General features: G+C 43.1%; 1 long non-coding RNA gene across 5 annotated transcripts in view; it reads left to right on the plus strand.

Annotated features, from left to right (window-relative positions):
• The window catches only part of LOC115373580 (uncharacterized), a 339,580-nt gene that overhangs the window by 284,665 nt on the left and 28,297 nt on the right, over positions 1-26,618 (plus strand). For 4 of the 5 annotated variants that reach the window (XR_003929553.1, XR_003929554.1, XR_003929557.1 and 1 more), the window contains one exon: positions 17,120-17,222. The exons of the other annotated variant lie outside the window; for it this stretch is intronic. This is a non-coding gene — a long non-coding RNA (uncharacterized LOC115373580). The remainder of the gene's footprint in view (positions 1-17,119; positions 17,223-26,618) is intronic. 5 annotated transcript variants of the gene reach the window in all.

Genomic DNA, 26,618 nt, shown 5'->3' on the forward strand with positions numbered 1-26,618 from the left:
CTTCTGAGCCGGCGAAGCCTGTGATCGCCCTCGCCGGGCAAAACAGAGCGAGAGAGGCCCACAGGCCAAAGCTGGAGATGCTCGCTGTGTTTGAGCCCAGGGGAGGCGGCATCCAATTGTATTTGTCAAGGCTTTCCATTCGTCAACGGGGAGCAGTGTGTGTGTGTGTGTGTGTGTGTGTGTGTGTGAGTCTCTAATGTACTCGCCGTCTTCCTCCCCTGCATGCTCCGAGTGTTTTCTGTCCGACTTTGGCTGCTGTCACTGAGAAAACGCACATAAGAACTCTTTCGCAAACACTCTCTCTCTCTTTAACACACACACACAGACACACACACACACACACACACACACACACACTCCTCGCATTCAGCCTGTCTTCTCTCCAGGGCTGAGAATTTTCCCCTCTCTGTCTTTATCTGCTGGTAAATGTTGACAGACCACTGAACCTTGATGCCGCTCCGTGACAGGCTTAGCTATTTTGTAAAGTGTGTGGAAAAAGAAAGAAAAGAAGAAATAACACACACTTAAATGCACACACACACACACACACACACACACACACTCGGGGGCCTCTGGTGTGGTGGTTAGCCATCATGGCTGCGTGGCTCGCGGAGAGAGGACCTAACACCAGCAGCCGGACCTTCGGGGGAAACGTCAGAGGAATTCTTGTGTTTCAGAGCCGCTGCCCTCCTTCTCTCTCTCTCTCTCTTTTTTTTTTTTATTATTTTTCTCTCTTTCTTTATTTTTTCCCCTTTCAAATTAATGAGAGGATTGTCAGCATATCGGAGTTGACGGGTATGACGAGAGAAGCCCCGGCACGGATTCTGTAGACATGAAGGAAAAGCTCCGGACCAACTTTGCCGTAATGAAGAGCCTCACCAGAGACCGAGCCGCTTCTCACTCGCTTTGCCGACGTTTCACCACCTGACCGGGAACGTGGAGCGACCTCCGAGCCGCGCGGCGACCTCCGAGCCGCGCGGCCTTCAGGGCTCTCAGACCAGGCCTCGGAGTCGCGCTCAATGTAATTAGAACGAGTGCAAAAGCAGCAAAATCATGAAGGACCCCTCCCACCATCTGCATGGAGACGCTTGTCCTGATCACGTTTGTGCACCTTCCTAATCTCATTTAGGGATTTCTTGCTTTTTTTTTTATAAATTAGGAAGGATTATTTGTGTTTTAGCGAGGTATGCAGTTATATCTGTTGTTATCCATCTTCTGACGTCCTCTGATGGACACATTTCCACTAAGTGGGCAATAAAGATTGATATTATTCAGCATAGTTTTGCAAAAAAGGGCAGGAGCGAATAGGAGTCAGTTTACAGACAAACAACCTGCATCAACAAACAAACAAACAAACAAACAGCTTTTCATTCAGGAGTCATAACTGATGATTCTTTCTTGTTGAAGCCACAAATTCAGCAGCTAAAAAAAGCTAAAACTGAAACTACGTCCAGAGGTTCAGTTCCTATGGGTAGCATTTCCTGTTAGCTTAGCATAAAGACTTGAAGTCTATGGGAGTCGTTAGCCTGGCTCTGTCAAAGTGAAAAAATCAACCTCCCAGCAGCTCTGAAACTGTCGTATCTACAAAGTGGATCATGTGGATCTGAAATACACGTCTTACACTGCTGAATACTCTGTGCTGAGCCATAATAAGCAACTAACAATATTTTAAAAGCTAAATGTTAAGTAACCTTAAATTATATTCAGTGAAATGTGGTAGGAGACTGTTCAAATTTCCTCAAAATAAAGTTGAATAATATTAGGCTCTATGCTCACATTTTATCATAATTTATATTAATTAATCATATCCTCTATGCTAACACTTATAATACACTGAAATATAATAGGCTCTATGCTAACACTTAAGCACGCCTGTGTTGAGTGATGATAAGCAGCTCAAACCTGAGTTTATGTTGACCAGTGGGCCGGTCTGTCAAAAAGTGTTTTCCTTTAATATTTTTGTCAGCACACTTGATAAATGTAAATGAATTAAATAACAGAATAAATACCGTATTTCCCCAATTAATCGCCCGCAAAATCACCTTGGACCCCGGGCGTTTAAAAGAACCAGGTGGCTCTTCGCTGCAGGCCTTTATTTATTTTTGCACAGACCTGCACCAGGACATTATCGTGATTAAAGTTACCGTCCAACATATTTATAGTCGGTCCATTTAAGATTACGGTGCACCCTTTTTTTTTTCTAACGTTAGCTAGCGCTCTTATTGTGCTAACTGTTTACTTCTGCAAAAATAAGGTGAATAGCCTTATTTTGGTTTACCTCAATATAATGCAAATAATCGCCCTGGTGGTTATTCGGGTGGGTGTTTAATACGCAAAATGGGTGCAGACCCCAGGCGTTTAAAAGAACCAGGCGGCTATTTGCGGCCGGGCGATTAATTGGTGAAATACGGTAAAGTGGATCCATAAAAGGAATATAAGAAAAGGAAGACCCTGTGCGTTCCGTGTGTGAATAATAAATAAATAAAGCGCCCTGTGGTGGAGCTGCTGCGGTGACACAGGACGCAGCCGGCCTCCTGGACGACGAGGTTAAACCGCCACACGGATGCTGTCACTTTGGTTTATTTTCCGAAGCGTCTCTCCAGCTGTTGTTTCGGCTCGGGTCGTGCTCGCTGTTTGAAATGCTTCCCCATGCCTTTTTTTTTTTTTTTTTTTTTTTTTTTTTTTTCCCGCCTGCCGACTTCCTGCGGGAACTGCATTCGCCGACCTCGAACATGACAAAGCGCGAAGACGACCCGCTCAAAGGTGAGGACAGACAATGAGGTGCGGCGCTCGCAGGGGTCCCGACCCGCCCGCCGCCTCGCGCTTTGATGATGACAGCGCCTTCCGCCGAGGAGGACGGCGGCCTGACAGAGAGAGAGAGGAACAATGCGCCGTGATGTGTTCAGGGACGCCCGGGAGGATGTAACTAAGCAAATTGAATCGGAGTCACCGGGGTGTTTTGTTGAATGGAGGCGAAAATATGTCAGTCACCTATGTGTTGTGGACCTGCGGCCCCGGGACGGCCCCGCGGGGACGCCGGCAGGCAAATTGGATCGGAGCCACCTGGGTTTCATTCAGCGGAAAAATTAAAATGCACTCCTGCGAGGCCGACGTGTCCGTCGCTGAAATTCACAGAAAAAGAGACTCAGTCACAGTTTATGTTGTACCTGATTCTGTTTTCCCTCCTCACAGCTCTGAGCCGCTGGGCTGTGCACACGGACTAAAAAAAATAAAATAAAATAAAAAATAATTTGAGTTCAGTCCATTTCTGCTGGAGTTTTGTCCTTCACTTCGTTTTAAATCAGATCCATTACAGAAAACAGATGATCAGTGACAGATTGTGGAACCTTTCACAATAAAAGCTCAGTCAGCAAAGATGAGAAGATGAACCTGCTTCTACTTTTTTCCTTTCACAATAAAAGCCACGTGATGAAATACAGCAGATGGCCGATGGAAGCGAACAGCAAATAATCAGAATAAAATCAGAGTAAATGATTATCTTATATCGGTTTATTGATTTGTTTCATGCAGTAAAGCCTGGTTTTCCCCTCTGAGGCAGACTGCTGTCCGAACACGAGGCCTGTCCCTCAAACGTCTTCAGGTCCTGGAAGGCCAGCCTGACTTTCAGGAGGCTGCAGAGCTCCGGTCTGAGGTCATCTGATTCCAAGAGGTTTTTGTTTCTCAAGCTTGTAAAGCATCATATATAATTAATAAATATAACAATTGCTGTACTTAATAGATTTTTTGCAAATTTTCCACAAAAAAAAAGCGAATTTTATTTGTTTTTGTTATTTCTTCACTAATGTTCCAAGTAATTTTATACTAATTTGCTAATAATCACTTTTTTTTTTTTTTTTCAAGCAAATTCACTTGAATTCTCTCAAAAGCGTGGGAAAAGGACAAGGAGTAAACTAGCAAGACATTCCCTAAAAATCGTCAAGAAATTAGTGAAAAGTTAAAAGAATAGCAATAAATAAATAAATTAATAAATAAAGTAATTAATGATAAAAAAAGACTTGGTCAAAGGTCAGATCAGTGATTTTTTTAAATGTTCATAAAAGGCCTCTGAACGCAGGTGCATCTCACAAAGCTTTTAAATTACAGCAAAATGAAGCTGCAGGGACCCCCGGGGGGCCCCCGGACCACGCTTTGGAAACCACCGCCTCACACTGGGACTCGTTCCGTGGCTGCTGGTTAAAGCAAACAGCAGCGTGTGGATTCTTTTAGCCACGTGAATCAAACCTCGCAAAGAAATTCAAGTTAAATCTGCTCATGTTGCAGTGACCTCCTCGCTCCAGTAGGTGTCGCTGTTCGCCGGTGTGATGAGCGGCAGGAGCCCCGCTTCCCGTCGGGGATCCGCGGCGTGTTTTTCCGAGCGGAGTCGATAACGCCGCCGGTCAGAAACATCAAACTGCTGAGCGCCACCTGCAGCCAATCAGAGCTGAGGACGGCCCTGTGGTTTCCTCGGTGACCGGAGTGTGGTGTGTGTGTGTGTGTGTGTGTGTGTGTGTGTGACACCGATCATCTGTGAGCTCAGATCAGCGTTTACACCTGAACGCCACTTCCTGACGGAGGAGTGGACCTCCCATGATTCAGCGGGGCTGGAACAATGCAGGAGGCCGAGGCGAGTGGGAAGAGGGAAACGCTGCAGGACCAGATGACATGTTTACACGTCCACTGCATCCTCTGTGTGCCTCACACACACACACACACACACACACACACACACACACACACACACACACCTGCTGTCTGACAGGGAACATGTGTCAGCTTCAGCTTTTAAAATAATAAAATAAGGACTTCCTGTCTGCCTCTCTCTCTCTTTTCTTTAAAGCGGTGGTTTTCAAAGCTGGGTCCGGGGCCCCCACAGGGGTCCTCAGGGGTCTTCCAGGGGTCCTCATCAAAATGAGGACTGCTTGTGAAAGACGCCTCAACGCAAAAAACTGACATTTACTGGGAATATATTATTTTATCCTTAAATATACATTACACACTATTATACTTTTCTTGATTTTTTTTTCAGCGTTTTTATTGGTAAATTTTCTCTTTTTTGCACTTTTTAAATGATTTCCTAATTGGTATATTTTGTTAACTTATTTATTTATTCATTCATTCATCTGTAATGCTACAATAGTTCTAGAGACTTCCTTTTTTTGTTTATGAAGTCTCTAGAAATTGTCGGTGTATTTAAAAAACATTTAATTTATTTATTTTAACATATCACAATCTCTCTGACATTTCCTGTAAATATACAATTTTAATAAATCTACATATAGCTTTCTTAACTTTTTATGCATTTTTTTGTTTATTTTTTTTGTATTTTTGGTCACTTTTATTTTTTGAATTTTTATTTATTTTGTATTTTATTTTATTTTTAATTCTGTTTTTATTTATTTATTAGTTTGTTTGTTTGTTTAATTAATTAATTACTTTATTTATTTTACAAATTTGCTAATCGCCTTTTCCCCCATGTTTCAAAGGGGCTAGATGAGAAATTGTCACCCTATTAAAATATGAGTGATTTCTTTAACACAGTGTCATACGTGTTAAACACTGGCCTTAAAATCACATCAGTATTAAAAACAAAGTGAGTCGTGGCTCTGCGGCTGCAGGGCGGTCAGAACATGAGGAAGCTGTAGGAGATGTGGCGCTGCGTCCATCTATCTCTCTCTCTCTCTCTCTCTCTCTCTCTCTCTCCTCTCTGAACTCATCTGTTCGGTTCCCGTTCAGGTTTTAGTTTGTTTTTGTTTTTTCTGTCTCATCGTCTTTCACATCCTGATGGAAGCCTCTCACTTGTTTTTCTTCTTCCTCATCCTCTTCTTCTTCTCTCTCTCTCTTCCCCCTCTCCCTCCTCCTCCTCCTCCTCCTCCTCTTCCTCCTCCGTCTCGGGGAATTCACTTCACTTTAATTGTTTGACAGTCTCTTCCTGCCTTTATGCCACGGCTGCAGAAGGTGCAGAGGGTTTTTTTTTTTTTTTTTTTTGAGGCATTAATAACAGTGCGCTCGGCTGATTCCCCGGGGCACAACCTCATTATGGCTCATAGGCAGAAAAAAATAAACTGTCTGTGCCGCCTGGACGCTCCCCCCGTTCTCCCAGAAATGAGGAGTTAGTGCAAGGGGCCTGCTTTACACAAAAAAAGTAAAACACACTCATGCACGGTGCTCTGTGTGTGTGTGTGTGTGTGTGTGTGTGTGTGTGTGTGTGTGTGTTTGTTCCCGTGACTGAAATGTATGACTGGGTGCTGTTGACAGGAGTCTGCACTGGGTGGCAGCACTGTGGGTGCTGGAGAGGAAACTGCACCTTTCAATTCATAGAAAAATAAATAAAATAAAATAAAGACAAATAAATTTTAAAAAATACAAAAAATAAATTAATAATTCTGAGCCAGTATGGACAAATATGCACATTTTATTTAAGACCTTTTTTGTTTCATAAATTAATAAAGGCTTTAAATTATGATGTAATAATAATTTTCCCAGTTTGGGATCAATAAAGTAAATCTATCTATCTAATGGTAATGATAACGATAACAATAATAACCTTTATTTAGGGAACCCTTTCAAACTAAATATTTAAGCCAAATTAAATTAAATTAATTAAATTTAATTAAAACAAATTTCAGAATAAATAAAATAATACTTTTAATAATTTCAGGAGGGAAACTGCACCTTTCAGTTCATAAAAAAATAAGCAAATAAAATAAAAAATAAATTTAAAATTTTGAAAATTAAATACATATAAATAAATAAGTTTATTAAATTTAATTAAATAAAAATAAATTAGATTTCAAACAAAATAAAATTAATTTTATAAAAGGCCAATAGTGGTGTCAAAGATAAAAAAATAAAATAAAATAAAAAATAAAAGACAATGAATACAGCAAAGTAGAGAGGAAAAGTAAAAGACATTCATACAGCCAGTAGTTTTATCATGACAGGATGTAAATATGTTTAGTCAGTTGCTGCTATCTGCAGTTTTGGTCTCAAAGATATTTTATGTGTGTGTGTGAGTGTGTGTGTGTGTGTGTGTGTGTGTGTGTGTGTGTGTGTGAGTGTGAGTGTGTGGCCAAGCGCTCAAAACTTTACAGTACTTCTTATTTATAGGTGCACATATTTTTCATTTTCATTTTACGATCATAATAATTCTTTGTAGACGAGACATGGCAAACAGTTGACAGCTGAATATGAATGAAGAACAGATAGATAGATAGATAGATAGATAGATAGATATTTGGGCAGTAGACATACATTTTAAAAAATCAGTAAAAAAATCAAATGACCGAGGCAGGCCATAGAAAAAAAGTGAATGTTTTCCTTTATCAGGGCTCAGAAATAGTTTTCTTTAATCGTGTTTACTGTTAATCAGCTGGTCAGATTATCATGGTCATATAATCACATAATTCCATAGAAATAAAACATTTACGAGACAGTATATTGACATCCTTATCTAAATAGTAGAAACTGCAGCATGGACACACCAATAAACCTGGTAAAAAAAAAAAAAAAAAAAATCAAGTTTGAAATGAGAGAGCAGATAAGCCTGATGAAGCCTTGACACTGATCTGCTGCACGATGCTGCTTTCTGTGGGAGCTGGACGAGGGAATCTGGCTGCAGCCGCTCCTTTATGATTTCCTTAAATAGAGTGATTAAAAAAATGAAATGTCACGTCGTGGACAGTAATCTGCGTGATACAGAAACTGCAGAAAACAGCTGAAAATATTCCTGTGATCAGATTTAGGTTCCTGTGTGAACATTGCAGGATACCACACTGATAAAAAATACCATAAATTAACAGCTGAGCACCAGTAATCCCCACGGTCCCATCACACAAATATTACAGACATGCCACAGGACATAAAACCAACATTAAGTATCATAGGATCACTGCGCACACACACACATTACAGTGTTTTAAACCACAATACACACCAATGCACAGATAACTGATCTGTGTATTGGATCCAGTTAGATCTAGCAAACTGGATCCCTTGATGTAATTGGAAAAAAAAAAAAAAAGTTCTGTACATGGATTAAGAAATTTTGAGGCGTGAGGTAGGATTTTGTACTTGATTATCAAAATCAAAAACTGAATTTGTCCTTGAAAATATTCCTTATATTTGGATAAATCTGGAAAAATGAAGGATTTCTTCAAGGAATCAGAAATTTTCAGGTGCATCGTTTTGATTTTCTACTTCATTTTTTTTATTATTATTATTTTGAGGTTAAAAAAAAAGGGGTTGGAATAGGATTTAAGGCTTGTGTGTGTGTGTTCAGGGTAAATTTAAGGTAAAACTGAGGACACTTTAAGGGCTTTGCTGTGTATCATCTTAAGCAAAAACAATAATAACCATAATAATACTAATAAATCGCCAGTATTCTCTCCTTCTCAGTCCAGTCGTCTGCTGCTGGACGCTGAGCAGGCAGCGGGTCACGTGCCTTGCCCGAGGGCACTTTGGCAGCGGCATGCGGAGTTAGAGAGCGAGTAAAGAGAACGTCTTCGTTTGACACGGAGCGTGAAAATGTGGCGATTGAACTCTGGAGAGGCCAAGCTGTGGTCAACCAGCGGCTGCTTTTGCATTTTTCAAATCGGAATATCTCCACTTTTTAAAAAAAAAAAAATACTTGACTTTTTGAGATCCTGGAAATTTTCCGCTGACCTTCACCGAGTCGGAGCAGCGGCACAAGCCCTTCTCTCAGAATGTAGTCTGAACCACCAACATTAACACACAGCGCTGCAAAAATATGGCCGACTCTAATTTTCATGTTTCATCTTCAGTTGGAGGATTAAACACTTTGGCCTGGAACCTCTTGAGCTCTGATTTCCCCTTAAATTTCCCCTCAGCAGTCAGAACAAACTGTTTTTTTCTGTGTAGCAGGATGGAGTCAGCTGATCATCTGCTCCTCACAAAGAAATCAGTGATTTTGCTCTGGTTTTCCAGATGTTTTCTGTCGCTGTGGTCAGGAGGAACCTCCATCGTATCAGAGGTGGAAGACTAATCCTTTAAACTCTGATTTTCCCTTAGTTTGCCCCTTTAGTGGCTTCAAAGTTATAAAAACATGTTCTGTCCTTGTACAGCAGAGTGTCCTGCATGCTGTGTCTCTGCTGAAGCTCCGTCATTTTAGACACATTTCCCTGGAATTCAGCAGCTCATGTTTGGGATATCCACTAGGAATTTCAAAATAAAGTTCTTTGGGTTTGAATGAACACATCCACAAGTGAGACTGTTGAAAACCACTTCTGTGGGAAATGACATCGGGAAAACCAGAAGAGAAGACAAGGAGGAAAACAACTTCACCAACAACGACACCATCAACAACTATGACCACAACTACGAAAACTACGGAAACCACGAAGACGACTTCGACAACAATGAAAACAACGTCAACAAGAACTACAGCAACAGTGACAACAACTAACTACAACAAGAACAACTATAACAACAACAATAACTAGAACAACATTAACGACGATCGATAACAACTACAGAAACAACTACAACAACAGCAACAACAACAACTATGGAAACAACGAAAACAACTTAAACAACAACTACAACAATGACAACAACAAGAACAAAAACAACTGCGACAACAGCTTCAACAATGACAATAACCACGACAACATCAACAACTATGGCAACAGCAAAAACAGTGACAACAAAATATGGACAAACTTGACTTTTCATAGCGAACACAGCTGAACAGCAAAAGAAGCGGCTCCAGCGTCCGGACGTGGAAACGACATGACGGTCGTCAGTTTGAGGCGACTGGGAGAGAAACAGCAGCAGGTTTGAGGTAAAAACTCAGTCACATTTAAAACCACAGAGATACAGCACAGCAGAACCAGGACAGCTGTGAAGAAAACCAGCAGCAGGGGGCGACGTTGAGCGCTAACGTTAGACGACAGCTAACGTTAACATCCGAACACTTCCTAGCTAACGTTACCGCTGGATAGCGCCACATGATACGAAAGGAAAGGTGTAATTTAATTCTGAAACATCAGTGAACATGGTGGACACATTTATTAAAGCCTGGAAGTGAAACCCGCTGGCAGTGCAACGTTCACTGTCCTGCTGTGTTTTCACCTCAGGAACGTTCTGCTGGACTCGGGAAGGTTCTGCTGGACTCGGGAAGGTTCTGCTGGACTCGGGAACGTTCTGCTGGACTCTGGAAGGTTCTGCTAGACTCGGGAACGTTCTGCTGGACTCAGGAAGGTTCTGCTGGGCTCGGGAACGTTCTGCTGGACTCAGGAAGGTTCTGCTGAGCTCAGGAACGTTCTGCTGGACTCGGGAAGGTTCTGCTGGACTCAGGAACGTTCTGCTGGACTCGGGAAGGTTCTGCTGGACTCAGGAACGTTCTGCTGGACTCAGGAAGGTTCTGCTGGACTCAGGAACGTTCTGCTGGACTCAGGAACGTTCTGCTGGACTCGGGAAGGTTCTGCTGGACTCGGACTCAGGAATGTTCTGCTCGACTCAGGAATGTTCTGCTGGACTTAAGAAGGTTCTGCTGGACGCAGGAATGTTCTGCTGGACTTAAGAAGGTTCTGCTGGACTCAGGAACATTCTGCTCATGTTTGGCCGTTCATGCTGCAGAAGGCACACTGCTGAAGTGCTGCATGTAATCTGTATGAAGATAACAGCTTCATCAAAACTTCCTAAAATCAGATGACCTTTGAAAATGCAGGACGGTCAAGTGGAAAACGAGAGCGCTGGTTTACCCAAAGACGAAGAAGAAGCATGAACTGTAAAGGCTAAAAGGCTAAGCATCCGGTTCATCCTGTATTATACTGTTACTGCACTCTCTTTACACGTCTCATTGCCAACTTTTAATATAAACTGCTGCGATTTACATGTTAATATATTCGGCATTAAAAGGGAAAAAAAAACGCCTCGGTTTCTAAAAGGTTTTCTTGCAGCCAATTTATATTCATTCGATTAATTTACGGGGTTTTTGGTTTGATGGAGAAGAGTTGAGCCGTCGAGTCACTCTGCATGAATCTCAAGGTCTGCATCCAAAACACACTAATGTGACTCCCGGAAAAAGAAAAAAAAAAATCAGATTTTTAGCATACTTTATTGAGTGAAGGCTTGTAATTAAGGAGGGGAGTTCACATCAATGAATGTGGGTTATTTAGTTCAAAAGATAATTTCTGGTGATGCTTTCCATAATCCTTAAAATATGCAAGGGGAGCCCCTGCATTATTCCACTCTTGAGAAGAGGCAGCACAGCAAAAAAAAAAAAAAAAAAAATGAAGTGGAAAGCTAATGGACATGTTGATGGCATTTCAGTAAACCTAATAAGAATTGATTCTTGGTTGTAAGAACATTTTCATTCCTCAAACCCTCTCCTCCGTGCTTTACATGTGTAATGAACCTGCTAAACATTGATCAAAAACAAAAATTGGAGGAGTAAATCTGCTTAAAAAGCCCCGTCCCATCTCCCGTCCCCCGCCGCCCCTCCTCCTGCGCCCGGGCTTTGTCCTGCAGGCGAGATGGCCGGCACTTAAAGAGGAACTATATGTCTCTTAAATTACCAAATTGCCTTCTGGACCGTGCTTTTTCTTCTTCTTCTTCCTCTCTTCCCCCCACCACCGCCGCTGCCACGACGCTGCGGCATTAGTCGGAAGTTTTTCCCGCAAATATTTAATCCTCGCCTTGACTGACAATGTTGTCAGACCTCCGGACGGGTTTACGCCGCTATTACAAGCGTCCGTGGCACTTTGGATTACTCAAGATTATGTTGTAATCCCCTTTAAATCCCTCATTGCATTAAGATTTCAGTCAAAATACCGCGTCGCACTCGGAAGCAATGAAGTCTTAAAGCGAGCTCCATGATTGGGCCTCCGTTTCCTCCCTTTTCCTCCGTCTTTATTTATTCTCCGGTCTCTCCGGTCTGCACTGTCAACAGGCCGAGCCTCACATTCATATTTGCGTTTGAGCGGCAGCGGTGATTTATTCCAGCGAGCGGCGGCGGCGTCTCCAGTCAGTGTGAGGGGCAAAACACATATTTACCAGCTCGGAGCGCCACCACAAACCAAAGACGAGCCGCAGGAGGGGCCGAGCGGGCCGAGCGGCAAAGTTCCTCCCAGCCGGGATCCAGGAGAACTTTCTCCGACGCAGTGTTTGTCGAAAACAGAGAAAACACGATGGAAACGCCTCAGAAAAGAAGAATGAAAGGCGGCGAGAGATTGAGAGGGGAAGAGAATAAAACTTGAAAATGTGTTTGCTTTGCCCAGGTTGACGTCTCACATGAGGGCCGGTTCATTCATCCAAAAAAAAAAAAAAAAAAAGCATTGGGAATTAGCAAAAGAAATTACCTGAAAATAAGTTAAATAAATAAATGAATAAATGAATAAATAAAACAAAAATAATATTACAGGAAAATTACCAGAAAATTAGAAATAAGGGGAAACAGACCAGAAAATCAACAATAAAATAAAATAATATGAAATAAAAAACTATTAAATAATAAAAAATACTTTCAGAAAAACAATTATTAAAATTATATATTTAAAGGTATGATTAGTGATGCTGAATGGACATGACATTGCATGTGTATAAATAACAAAAATAATAAATAAATAAAGATTACCTGCAAAAATGACCACAAAATAACAACAGCTACAATAATAATAATAATTATATAATAATAATTACAACAACAAGAATAACAATAATAATAATATTTTTAAACCTAATTTTTTTTAAAATACAGCTAAATAATTATATGTTTGATTTAATTATAAATTATATATATAAAGGTGGGGGTGGTGATGCTGGATGGACGTCAGATTTCTTGTGTTCAAATAAACATTTTAGGACATTAAATCTCCCAACAGGGACAAAGAATGCCTGCTGTCAATGTAATCACCAAAACAAAAAAAAACAAACAAACAAAAAAAAGTGTTTGGGTGTCCTGTGGCTGGTGGACCAAAAAACTTAACTTGCCACCCTGAATGATACTAATGGACAAGACATACAAACAATAAGGAGTAATGATAATAAAAAATAATAATAAAATAATGACTTGAGGTTTGACCCGTCCTGCGTCAACAGGCCGAGCCTCACATTCGTATTTGCGTCTGAGCGGCGGCGGTGATTTATTCCAGCGAGCGGCGGCGGCGTCTCCAGTCAGTGTGAGGGGCAAAACACATATTTACCAGCTCGGAGCGCCACCACAAACCAAAGACGAGCCGCAGGAGGGGCCGAGCGGGCCGAGCGGCAAAGTTCCTCCCAGCCGGGATCCAGGAGAACTTTCTCCGACGCGGTGTTTGTCTCCGGCGGCGCGTCCCACCGTTCCCGTTCAATAGTTTCTCCCCGCTCCGGCCCGGCTGCCGCGCCCCCGCTGCTCCATCCAGCCCTTATCTCTCCTCGCTTCAGCGGCCGCCGTGTCAGAGAGCTGCCCCCCCCCCGCCGCCGCCGCTCACAGCTGCATGAATAAAACAATCACACAACTTGGGCAACAACTGCCTTTTCTCTCTCTCTGCGATGTATCTGTATGTATGAAATCCAACTGAATGCAAACAGGGATTTATAATGTGCTGCGGTAAAAAAAAATCAAACATCACAATGAGCGCTGTCTGTGGCCGATTTGAAGCTCAACAAGGTGACTGAGAGGAAGCTACAGGTGCCTGCAGGAGACATTTTGCTGCTCACGGCCGAGTAAAGATCGACAGCACGCCGTGAATTCAAATCTTAAGAGAAAAATGTCTGCCAGAGGGACGAGAGAACAAGAGGAGGGAAGAAAGGAGAGAAAGATGGAAGGAAGGGAGGAAAGGAAGGACAAAGAGGGAAGTAGCAAAGGCAAGAAGGAAGTAAGAAAGAGAGGGGAAAAGGAAAGAAAGAATGAAGGAAGGAAGGAAGGAAGGAAGGAAGAAAGACAATGTACACATTCATGGGCCCTGAGGTCAGCAGGGGGCGGGGCCCTGAGGTCAGCAGGGGGCGGGACTCTGAGGTCAGCGGGGGGGCGGGGCCCTGAGGTCAGCGGGGGGGCGGGGCCCTGAGGTCATCAGGGGACGGGGCCCTGAGGTCAGCAAGAGGGCGGGACTCTGAGGTCAGCAGGGGGCGGGGCCCTGAGGTCAGCGAGGGGCGGGGCCCTGAGGTCAGCGGGGGGCGGGACTCTGAGGTCAGCAGGGGGCGGGGCCCTGAGGTCAGCAGGGGGGCGGGGCCCTGAGGTCAGCAGGGGGGGGGACTCTGAGGTCAGCAGGGGGCGGGGCCCTAAGGTCAGCTGGGGGCGGGACTCTGAGGTTAGCAGGAGGGCGGGACTCTGAGGTCAGCAGGGGGCGGGACTCTGAGGTCAGCAGGGGGCGGGGCCCTGAGGTCAGCGGGGGGCAGGGCCCTGAGGTCAGCAGGGGGGCGGGGCCCTGAGGTCAGCAGGGTCACAGGTTTGATCCCAGCAGACGCTGATGGGACCAAACTCCAAAATACTACCTGAAGAAGAGAGAGAGAAGAGAAAGAAGGGAAGGAAGGAAAAAAGAGTGGAAAGGAAAGGAAAGGGGAAGGAAAGATAGACGGACGGAAGGAAAGCAAGAATAAAAGAAAGCGAACAAAGAAAGAACAAAGGGAGGAGGGATGAAGAAGGAAGGGAGGAAAAAGGAAAGGAAGGCATGATCGAAGAGAGAAAGAATAAAAAAGGAAGGAGAGAAAGAAGAAGAGCTGGGAGGAAGAAAAGAAGGAAGAGAAATATGGATGAAAGGAGAGAAGGAGAGGAAAGAAGGGACTGTGCAGACAGGATCTGCTCTGATCAGGTGGATCCAGGTCAAAGGTCATTTATTTCTCTGTTTGGTTCGACACTGAATCCACTCGTTTCCTGAGTTTTCCTGAATCCGGTGGCTGATCTGCCGTCTCCAGCAGATTCATTCCGGTTCCCAGAAACAAGTGAGGCTGCACAAGTGGGATTATCTCATCCCACTGGCTGTTTTTTTTTTTTTTTTTTTTTTTTTTTACCGTGTTGGAAGAAAGACGAGATATAAACACTGAGGACGAGACTAAATAACTTGTTGAAATTAAGATTTATTTTTTTTACAGTGTAAAAGTAGGTGTCAGTTTTTCAGACTGAACAAAATCTCTCTCTCTCTCTCTCTCTCTGTGTCTCTCTCTCTCTCTCTCTCTCTCTCTCTCTCTCTCTCTCTCGGAGGTAAATAAAGACGACTGGATTTGGCGTCTCTCTGCCTCGGCTTGTGTGGGTGACACCACTGCCAGGGTGAGGGATTCGCCTCCCACTGAGCCTCCCACACTGAGCACACACACACACACACATGCATACACACACACACACACACACGCGCACACACACACACACACACACACCAGCGCCGGTGGCCGTGCGAGGCGCTCGGACACACATGCCCCAAAGTTCGGCGAAACTACCTCTCGTCTCTCTTGTGGCCTTTTGACTTTGCGGAGCAGAAAAAAAGAAGCTGGAGAGTTTGCACTGTGGCAGGATGTCTGACTGGACGTGGCGTTTTGAAGTGTGTGTGCGTGTGTGTGTGTGTGTGTGTGTGTGTGTGTGTGTTGGGGAAAGTAGGTTACAGTTTGCTTTTAGGACATGTAGCTAACCCTCTGACCCTGGCTTGGTTCCTACTCACAGACCCCCTTCAGCAGCCAACAACAAGCCCCCGCCGCCATGTCTCTCTCTCTCTCTCACACACACACACACACACACACACACACACACACACACTCTTCTCCCTGATGGTCGCGGCCTCTGGGACTCGGCTGCTGGTGTCAAAGTGCACGAGCCGCCCGGGGAAGCCTTCACAAAGTGGCAACACTCAAAAAAAAAAAAAAAAAACAAAAAAACACCCCTGCAAACGCAACGCCGCTCCAGATGTGGCATGTTTGTTTGTTTCTGATGACCGTCACTGTCGTGGTCGCCGCCGCCGCCGCCATCATCATCATCATCATCATCCTCATCGTGGCGGTGGTGGTGGCTCTCCCCGGCGCTGTCGCAGCAGATGAGCGGCCTCTGTGCGCCGGGTGAGGCTGAGAGGCTTTGAGTTTGTCCGGCCGACTGAGTCAAGCCTGAGTCAGACGCTCCGACGCCCGATGACGTTTCGCCTTCGGACGCCGTCAAAAAAAAAAAAACAACAACAACAACCACGGCTGTCTGAAAAACGTCCCCCGCCGTTTGGCTCAGGGGTTAAACTGACAGCAAGATGATCGCACCGTGACCTCATCGCTGTTTATCCTCCATGTATAGCACACTGCAAAAAAAAAAAAAAAAGAAAGAAAAAAAAGAAAAGAGAAAACATCCTCCATCTGAGCGAGTCTCATCCTCAGAGTTCACATCCAGTTCTTCTGCAAACCAGGTCAAAAATCTGCCACTGGGACGAGATAATCCCACGGCTCTCCGGTTTTTAGGGAGCGTCTTCCTCCTTTCTCTCGCTCTCTCGTTTTGCAGGTCATAAGAAATCACTTTGACGTCGACTTTATGTCTTTTTAGACCCTGTTCTCCTCCCGTCCACATGTAACGTTAGTCATGTTAACATTAAATTAGTACTTAGCAATTCCATTTTAATGTCCCTCGGTACTGTGTATTTAGTTTTTTTTTTTTTTTTTTTTTCAGTATTTAATTAATTAATTTCTGTATTTTCATTTAAATTGGAGGAAAATCCCTGGAGATGTCGAATGTTTCTGAAATACAAACACACACACACACACACACACACACACACACACACAAAGCCTCATAGCATCAGCCAAAGTCCTGCTTCATGCATCTGCCCTCTGTCCCCTTTAACACTGACACGTAAATATTATGTAGCATTGAATAAAATGAGCGCTCAATTATTTTTTATTTATTTTTTACATTTAATTATTTATTTACTTTGTTTTATGATGTAGGATGTTTCTGCAGCACAAAAACACAAACAAAGTCCTGCTTCATGCATTCATCCTGTGTCTCCTGCAAACTTTTACACCGACACTTCCTCCTTAATATCCATCAGGACTGTGTATGTTACATATTTAGGTTTATTGGTTTCAGTTGGATGGAAAGTTCCCTGCAGACGTAGGATGTTTCTGCAATGCTGAAGCAGTATATATATATATTTATATGTATATATTTAATCTCCATAGCAGCAGCTTTTGCACAAGTCTTCCTTTATCATTTCAGGGGCAGTGCCCTTGGCTTCAGAGCTGCAGCCGTGAAGTTTGCAGTCATGAGGCGACTTCTTCCCACATCTGCTTCACCAGGCTCATCCAGAAAGAAAGCACAGGTTAGTCAGAGAGAGAGAGAGAGAGAGAGAGAGAGAGAGAGAGAGAGAGAGAGAGAGAGAGAGAGAGAGAGAGAGAGAGCGATGTTCCCCGCCAAACGCACACTTCTTTTTGAGTTTACACGAGTCGCAGTACACACATGCCATAACACAGAAATATTTTGTCAACAGGCATATACAAAGCACTCGTCGGGCCACAGGAGAGCCATGAGAGAGCGTCCAATGTTTTTAAGAGGTCGATTCTGTGTTAAAAACAATGGGCAGTAAAAAAATCCCCTCGCCGCAGGAAAATAGCCACTCTCGCCGCGGCTCCCAGGACGAGTGTTTACACATGCTCAGCTGGACCGCTCGGACCCCACCTCGCCGCCGACCTGCGCCGCCGTACAAATAAACAGGAAGGCCGCAGGCACTTGGACGAGGGCCACGCTCATAATTCACCAAAAGCACTATATTTTACAGAGGGGCCGGGGCGCTTTGGTGTGGCTCCAGCAAAAGGAATAAACTGTTAATCCATAAAAAGGCACGGCGGTTATGCGATACAGCACTTAGGTGCCATCTGAAAGCCCCATATCCTTTTAGCACCGGCCCTCTGCGAGCGCCGCCAGTTGATTTGGATGGAAGTTAAAAGGGAATTGTTAACAATGGGGATCGCATAACAGGGATGTTATGGTTGTTTGTTAGAAGCGCATTTATGTTAGACGGGCAAAATTCAGGAAATGAGCGGGGAGTTTTATTGCTCTGGCATTTTTTTTTTTTTTTTTTTTTTTTTTTTTGGAAGAGGGGGAGGAAACCAGGCATAGCGACCTGACCCTCTAATGCATATGGAGAATAGAATTTAAAAAATAAAAACTAAAACATCTGGCAAATGCTTTTTTAAATTTTCTTTGTGCAAACCCACTGAATTTCTGCAGCGATAATTTTGCACAACATCGACATTTCCCGCCTTGGAAGAAGCCCGAACCTCGTTTGTCTCATTAGTGGGGGAAAAAAAGGAAGGATGCTGCACTTTGAGCACTTTGAAACGTGACCCAATTCAAGTTCAAGTTGAAAATTGGCAAAACATTAGTTAAGAGTTACAAGAAAATTACCAGAAAATGCCCCAAAAATTAGCCCCGAAAACAGTAAAAACAAACAAAAAAGAAAATAAAGAAAATTCCCCTCCAAAATAATTAAAAAAAAAGAAAAAGAAAGAAGAAATAAAAAAAGGAAAATTAGTCAAATGTCAGTGGAAAATTAACAAAGATATAAAGTAAAAAAGAAAAGAGAAAAGAGAGTTAGTTAGCCATTATTGGGAAATTTGCAAAACAAGCAAAAAATTAGTTAAAAAAAATTAGTTGTAATCATTGTAATTGTAATGAAATTACAAGAAAAATACAAAAAATTAATACATTAAAAAAAAAACATAAAATTACCACAAATTCACTGAGGAACTATTAAATCTTACACATTAAATCCCCCCAAAACATTTCAGATGAACAGAAATAAAGTCAATTTTGTTGAGTGGGTTTTAATAAAACCTTTCAAAGTAAAAGCCTGTTTAAAGACATCTTTTCTCCGAGGCTTCAAAATCACTTCAGAGCCCGGGGACGCCTTCTCTTTGGTCAACGCCTTCGCTCAGCTGAAGGCATCGACCACGAGAAACAATCCTCAGAGCTGTGTTCATCCCATGGCTTTTAATTTGAAGAGTTTAAATTCGCCGTGTCATCGTCATGTGGTCGACATTTCAGGAAGCTCTTTGAATAATCGCACACCTGCCAATCATCAGGTATTCAAAAAAAAAAAAAAGTCCATCCTTAAAATGTAGTTTAGAATTCAGTCTGATATTCGGTCTTAAAATGTTGTTTTTCTCAATCAAAGAAAGCCTCCTTAAAGAGCTGCTAATCCACCTTAAAGGCGTGTCTGGTTTCAGTGACGAGTCTCCGGGAGGATCTCAATTCTGTTTCTGTGGATTTCCTCCTTGACAAGAATAAAATTCTGAGAGAAAACACTGAATATTTGTAATATGAAGATTACCCGTTTTAGAGACACTGGATAAAGGCACAAAATATTAGATATCAGCAGCTTCAGTGCACGAACATGTCAGAAAATGAGTCGAACAAAGTGGAGAAGAAACGAGGAGCCACAAGACAGACGGGACGAGCCGCGTCTTTTTTAACAGCTGGGAAGAAAATAATGTGGTGGTGACACTAGAACAGATGTGACACTAGAACAGATGTGACACTGGAACAGATGTGACGTGACGTTGAAACAGATGTGACGTCAGAACAGAAGTCGACCTCAATAATCTGTTCATGTTGCGAAACATGTTTTAGTTTTGGGAATTGTTCTTTTTTGGTGGACCATAATAACAGTAATTGCAACATCATTTCAGTTTTATTTGAGATAAAAAAACAACATTGTAGCTACAAAATTGAACACTTGAGGCCTGTGTGTTCAAAAACAACATTATGACGTTATTTAACTTCGGCGCCTTCACAGCCTGAGTGACTCTTTCATAGTTTTTAGGGGAGTTGGAGGAACTACCCGCTTGTATTTTGTCTGCACTGCAGGATTTTTGAGGGACTGTTTTAGCTCCTTCCTCAGGATAGGTGCTCCTCTAAGATGGACTGACTGAAGCCTTTGGTGATTGGTCCACACATGTCAGTATGCTGATGGTTCTGTAAAAACCTGTGAACAGCAGCTCAGTTGACGTTGCACGAACAAACGGACGGGCAGTGAAGTCCAGGCTTTACTGAGCCTGCGGGTCTTGTCACACCGGGTTTGGTTTCTTGGTTTCAGACTTTTCAGTTTGATCTGAACCAAAACTTCCAGGTGAGAGACGTCGCTCAAACCAAACAGGTGAGGTGGTCTCGCTCCAGATCAAACTGAACCATGGCTCGGCTCAGGTCTAGTGTGAAGACATTTTCTGAATGGCTCAGACTTTCGGTCCGATTGAAGTGACACACACCGCTCATGCAGCCTTGGAGCAAATTCAGTATCACTCTTCAAGGCGGTGCTGCTGGCAGTAATCTCATAATATGATTATTATCATAGCAACAAAATGAATCTGTTCATTTATTTTTTTCATTAATTCAAACGTCAGCAGAAGTCTACCTGCTGAACTGACAACATGCCGACGTCAGACACACGGCCGCCTACAAACCAATTAATGTCAAGTACAGGGAGACGTCGTGTAAAGTTCAAATGTAAACGATGTAATGAAAGCATGAAGTGTGAAAAGGCCCTGTATGTGATGGAGCAAAGCAAAATAAATTTAAAATACTCACTAACATTTCTGTCGGCTTACGTCACGTCAGCGTTCCTGTTGGTGGTGTGTGGTTGTCGGAAACCGTTTGGTCCGACAGCGCCGCATCGCACGCCCTGAAACCAGACTAATGTGATTCCTTCAGGGTGAACACTCCTGACATGACCCGCACTGCAAAAAACCCTCTTCTTACCAAGTCGCTCACTCTCATCTTCAGTGTTCAAATCTTGTTGGATTTCACTTGATTCAAGAAGATCCTGGAAACAAGCTGATTAGTGTTGGAAACAAGAAGGACATTTTTTTTTACCATGTTTGAATTAAAAAAAAAAAAAAACAAGATTTAAACACACAATATGAGCCTTAACCATTTGCTAAGATGGAGATATTTTGCAGTTTTTGCAGCAGACTAAGGTATTTATTTTAGGGTTAGCAGCTCCTGACGGCAGCGTGCCTTTAAATAAATGAAGAACTGGTTTACAAAAGCCACAGCTGAGCTAATTAACTGCAAAAAAGTGCTGAGAAAATCAGAACTCACTAAATGTCTTGATAAAACAGATTTTTTGCAGTGTGTTAGTTTGTTTAACTGGAGAAAAAAACCCGATTCATTGAAATAAATCCAAATGGAGTTGTGTGCATGTCTTTGCAGTGCACAGAGGTGTCAGAGTTGAGTTTTTAATCTGAGCCGACATGAATATCACTGCGTCCAGAAACGCTTGAAGGCCCAGAGAAACCCAGACGAGTTTGATTCCTTCAGGGTTAACGCTCGTTACATGATCCACACTGCAAAAAATCCTCATCTTCAGTCATCAAAACGTGTTTGATTTCACTTGATTCAAGAAAATTATGGGGAGAAGTGAGTTAGCGCTGGAAACAAGTGGGATTATCCCACTTTTTTTACCTTGTTTCAAGAAAAATAAGATTTGAAATCTTAAATTGCATCTTCTGATTTGGTAACACAAGATTATAGTGTAGGATTCATTTCTGCTAAACTGTGATGGTTCAGTCTCCAGTGAAAATACCAGAGGGGTGAGGGGGCAGCCCTGCCCTTTTCCACAAAATGACACCTGATACAAGAACATCCTGGAAACAAGTGGGATTATCTCGTCCCACTGGCAGATTTTTACCTTGTTGGAAGAGAAAACAAGATTTGAGCGCTGAAGATGAGACTAAATGACATCCTGACATGCAGATTTTTGCATTTTATAACCTGGCGTGATAAATCCGGTGTTGAAAGCTCGCATGGTGGAGTTTATCAGGACGCACCGGCCTCGCCGCGACGGGGCAGCGGGAAATATTTCACAATTAAATAAACAGCAGGGGGGTAGGAAGGACTTACAAAATACACCTCTTTTGCAATATAAACAGGATTTTCATCTAAATTGTGTACACAGCCGCAATAGTTCAGCTGGAGAGGCTCAGGTCTTAGCTCACTAATATGGCAAACAGCGGCGATGCGGATATCACTCACGCAGACCCCAAAGTAAATACACGCCGGCGATTGGGCCAAGGTAACAATTGAGGTTGTGTACAATATGATGGAATGTACCTCCTCGCAGAAAAACCTCCCCATTAAACGCTTGTTCAAATATTTATATTTCTTTTTGGTATAAATATAACAGAAAGTTTCACAGTTTTGGCATTGTTTGGAAGGGCAAGGAACCCGGTCCCGTTATAAATGAGCACGCGGTGACAGGTGGCGATGCAAAAATGAAGAGCGGCGAGGCTGGAAGGTAAACAGAGCGCTGAAACAATACGCCGGCCTGACTCACACTCTACTGCCTCCACCGTCCTGGACGCACTTCAGGATTTCACCACGGTTTCTTACCCCCGTCTGCTCATTTAAACACTTCTGAAGGACAAGTGTGTGTGTGTGTGTGTGTGTGTAGGTCTGAAGAAGCCTCCATGTACACACACATTCAGATTTACAGTCACAAACGTGGCAGCCCCATCAAATCCCACTTCCCCTTGATGTGTGGCATGCCCTGTTCATTCCAGAAACACACACACACACACACACACACAAACACACATACAATGTTAGGGATACTCTGGGATATATTACCATGCTTAACCCCTTGAAACCTGAACAAATTCATGTGATTTTTTTTATGTTAAAAAGTGATGAGCACATGGATGAGAAATTATTCAAAACTGAAATAAGTTACCAGAAAATAACCAGAAAATCATAAAATTAACCAAATTCTCTTGATGTTTCAGAAACATTAGAATAAAAGTTGATGAGCAAATTAGTAAGAAATTACTCAAAACTTCTTTAAAGAGCCACAAGAAAATAACCAGAAAAAATAATCATAATGTTTGAAAGTAAAAATAAAAAAATTAAGAAAAAATAACGAAAGAAAGCTGGCAAAAAAAAGAAATTAGAAAATTTTAGTTTACTGGAAAATTAAAATTAAAATTATATACATATATATTTTTAAAAATAAATAAATAGTTGAAACCTAATGTCTTGCCAGTGTCCTAAACCTCCCAGTTCTTACAAAATGTTAAATGATTTCTTTTAATTCATATTTGAAGAAATAAAGAAAATAAAGCAAAAAGTAAAAAATAATAATATCTAGCACAATAGGTGTACAGAAGGAAAAAAAGTAAAAGTAAAAAAAAAAAAACTAAACCTATCTTTAAAAAATCCAAGGAAAAAAGTTGGAAAAATACATACAAAAAAAAAATAAAAAACAAAAATAGTTAGAAATCGCTCCTTTTGTCTGTGAAACTGACAGTTTTTCAGGTAAAACAGCGACGGTGTGAATGCTGTTTTTGCTTCCTGACAGAAAAAAGCATCATCATCGGCCAAAGTCATGATGTTGAGACGTTTCTGAAACAAGTAAAGGGGAAGTTCACCCAAAACCAAAGTGAGCGTGAACGTATTTCTGCTCTCAGGCCTGAATCCTGCCGGTCAAAATCCAGCGTCCTCGCTCTGGAACATTCTCCTCCGTGTGAGGAAACACAAAAACACAGCCGCTCTCGATGCGGCGCGACCCCGTCACACCCGTCCTCGCCGCGCTGCAGAAACCACGCTGCAAATGAGCAAGGGGGGGCGGCGGGGAGGGGGCGAAGGACGACACTCTGACATGCGTTTCATGGTTCCTGGTCGCCATAATGAACCCTGGTCTGCAAGTGACTTTAAAAAGCCGGGCGTGTGGCTGGCGGCCGGCGCTGCAGGGCAGATCAATAGGACGAGCCTTTGATAATTGCCCTGGCGCTTCATTAACAAAAAAAAAAAAAAAAAGAAGAAGAAGAAGAAGAAGCACGGCGAGCTCGTCGAGGACGCCCCTCTCTTCTCGTCACATCAGAGCTCACCACGGATTAAAAAAAAAAGGAAAGGAAAGGAAAGCAAGCACTTAAAACTCTGGTAAACACGTTCTGATTGGCTTTTTTTCCTCTCTTCAGGAAGACATGAGCCTTCGAGACGCCGAGGTATCAAAGCCGGTTAATTTGCCCCGGCCAGGGGAATCTGTCAGCGCTTAGAAAGGAAGGGAGGAAACCTCAAGGAGGGGAGGACAGCGGCGGCGGCGGCGGCGGCGGCAACAGCAGTCGACTTAAATACGACGTGACGCGTCCGAAAGCCATGACCAAACCCTCATCTGGACGCCTGGGAGAAATTGTCTTAAAAGGCGCGCGCGTGTCTGAAAAACAGCCGATTTATTTGCTGGAGGCAGATCCGGTTTCTCTCTCCCTCACTTGCTTTATTATTACTTTTTAAATTTAATTGGTAAAAAAAAAATCCTAATACCAGTGAAACGAGGCTCATTAACATTTTGATGCGACTGGGTAATCACCCTTCAAAAAATAAGCAGCGCTGGTAAACATGAATTAGCAGGAGGGGGGGGGTAGGACCTGGCTGGTAATGCTAAACTTTGATTGTGCAGCCTGAAGAGGCCTGACGGGCTCAAGTGTGTGTCGGCCATCGATCGGCGCTCGGTGTCTCGGTGTCAGGGCCCATTGACATTCTCTCATCTTACGGCCGGCGGGGAGGGAACTCGTTAGATCTGCTTTCGGCCTGCAGGAGCGGCCGAGCGACGCGCCCCCATGTGCCAGGAATCCTCACGCACACACACTCACACACACACACACACACTCACACACGACCCCCCGGGCTGCGTCCCGCCTTTTCTTCCCGCTTCTGGGAAGAAAAGGTAACGGATCTGCTGCCGCGTTACAGTCACGCCGGCCCGGTGACTGTAAGTGAAAAGGCGATTGATCACCGGCAAAACCCCGCCTCCAAATCCCTCTGAACACACACACACACACACACACACACACACACACACACAGAAAAGGTGCTAACTGGAGCCATAACTGATTTTTTTAAATGGTTCTCTCGTAGTTTTTCAGAATTAATGGTTTGGACCAGTGAAGGTCTTGGTCAGGGCTTTAGGAGGTGAGGAGGTTTGTGTGTATTAAATATACCAATCAGAATCAGAATCAGAATACTTTATTGATCCCCAGGGGGAAATTACTTTTCATTACAATAACAACTCCCACTCAAAGTGTAAGGTAAAAAGAGCAAATAGTCAAGAAAAATAAAGAAAGGAATATAAATATAAATATAAATATAAATACATATAGAATAAAAAGAAAGAAAAAATATATATACAAGTGCAAACATGGACAGGAGTTATTGCACTATAGGTTATTGCACATAAGTATGGTATTGAATATGGATTATTGCACAGAGGGAATTTGCACAAGAGTTAGTTTATGGGGCCAGCCCACTGACTCAGAGTGTCTGACACTCAACAAATAGTCATTTTCACTGTTTCAACGTGAACTGTGAGAAAAATCATGTGAAACAGAGTTTAGGCTGCAAGACATTTCTCTGTTAACATGTGGTTTAGTCTCATCCTTCAGTGTATGGATCATTCAGATCCTCACTAGGAAAAAGTGTAAATGTGTTGAAACAAAGCAGAACAGGGCAGATCGGCCACTCAGATGAAAATGACACTGGATTCAACAAAAAATCTGGAAACAAGTCGATTAGTGCTGGAAAAAAGTGAATCGTCATCGCTGCAAAGCACAACCTGATGTTGAGTTCCAGCTGAGATTCAAAGATCCCAAACATGAGCGGCTGAATCCCAGGGACACGTGTCTTTAAGAGGTTAGTTATCAACCACCTGATGTGATGGAGTCTGGAAAACCACACGTGACATTTGATTTGATTGCATATTTTTATTCATTTAACCCTTTGAAACCTGAGCAAACTGAGATGACTTCTTTCAAAAACGTGGGAAAAAGGTGATCATCAAGACGTGACTCGTAAATAAACTGACAGTAAAATGAAACAAATCCTAGAAAATTAGCAAAAAACAAAACAAGGTACAAAAAATTGCACAATACCACAAATTGCCACAATGCAGTGTTTTCGTAATTGCAAGGATTTCTATTTTCGGTAATCAAATAGAAAATAGAAAATTAACAAAACAAATAATCAGAAAATTACAACAAATTATCAAAAAGGCAAAAATTGCAACAAAATTAGCCCCCAAATTTGTAATAACATTATGGATTTGCTATATGGAAACAAATGTTTTTTTCTAATGTGAGGCTGCTTAAGGGGAAATCTAAGGGGAGAATGTGAGTTCAAAGCGGTTTAAGGCCAAACGCTCCCGATCCTTTCCTTCAGCGGAGGTTAAAACATGAAAACGAACAGCAGCAGAAATACTTGATGCAGCGCTGGCGTTGGATTCAGCGGCTCAGACGACAGTAAGGGGAAATTAAAGGGCAAATTAAAGGGGAAATTAAGGGGTTTAAGAAACGTGCAACTTGAAAAGTGAATCTCAGACTAAAGGAGTTGGGAGATCGAGCCCTGCCTGCCTCTCTCTCTCTCTCTCTCTCTCTCTCTCTGATGCTGGCGGTGGTGGTGGGGGGGGCACGCGGGGGATCATCAGGCGCTATGACAACACATCCTCCTGCCCCGGTCGGGGGGGGCTGATGGGGGGAAACTGGACCTGCCAGCCTGCATCTGGCTGACAGGCGACTGGGAAGGTGCACTGCGAGCGCACGTCACAATCAATAACCCCCGCTGAGAGCGACGGGCGGGGGGCGGAGGGGGGGGGCGGCCTCCCCTGCAACATCGCTCCCCGCCAGCGCCACCTCCTCTCTGTGACGAGGAGGAGGAGGAGGAGGAGGAGGAGGAG

Source organism: Myripristis murdjan, chromosome 2 (assembly GCF_902150065.1).
Source record: "Myripristis murdjan chromosome 2, fMyrMur1.1, whole genome shotgun sequence".
Taxonomy (NCBI): Eukaryota; Metazoa; Chordata; class Actinopteri; order Holocentriformes; family Holocentridae; genus Myripristis; species Myripristis murdjan.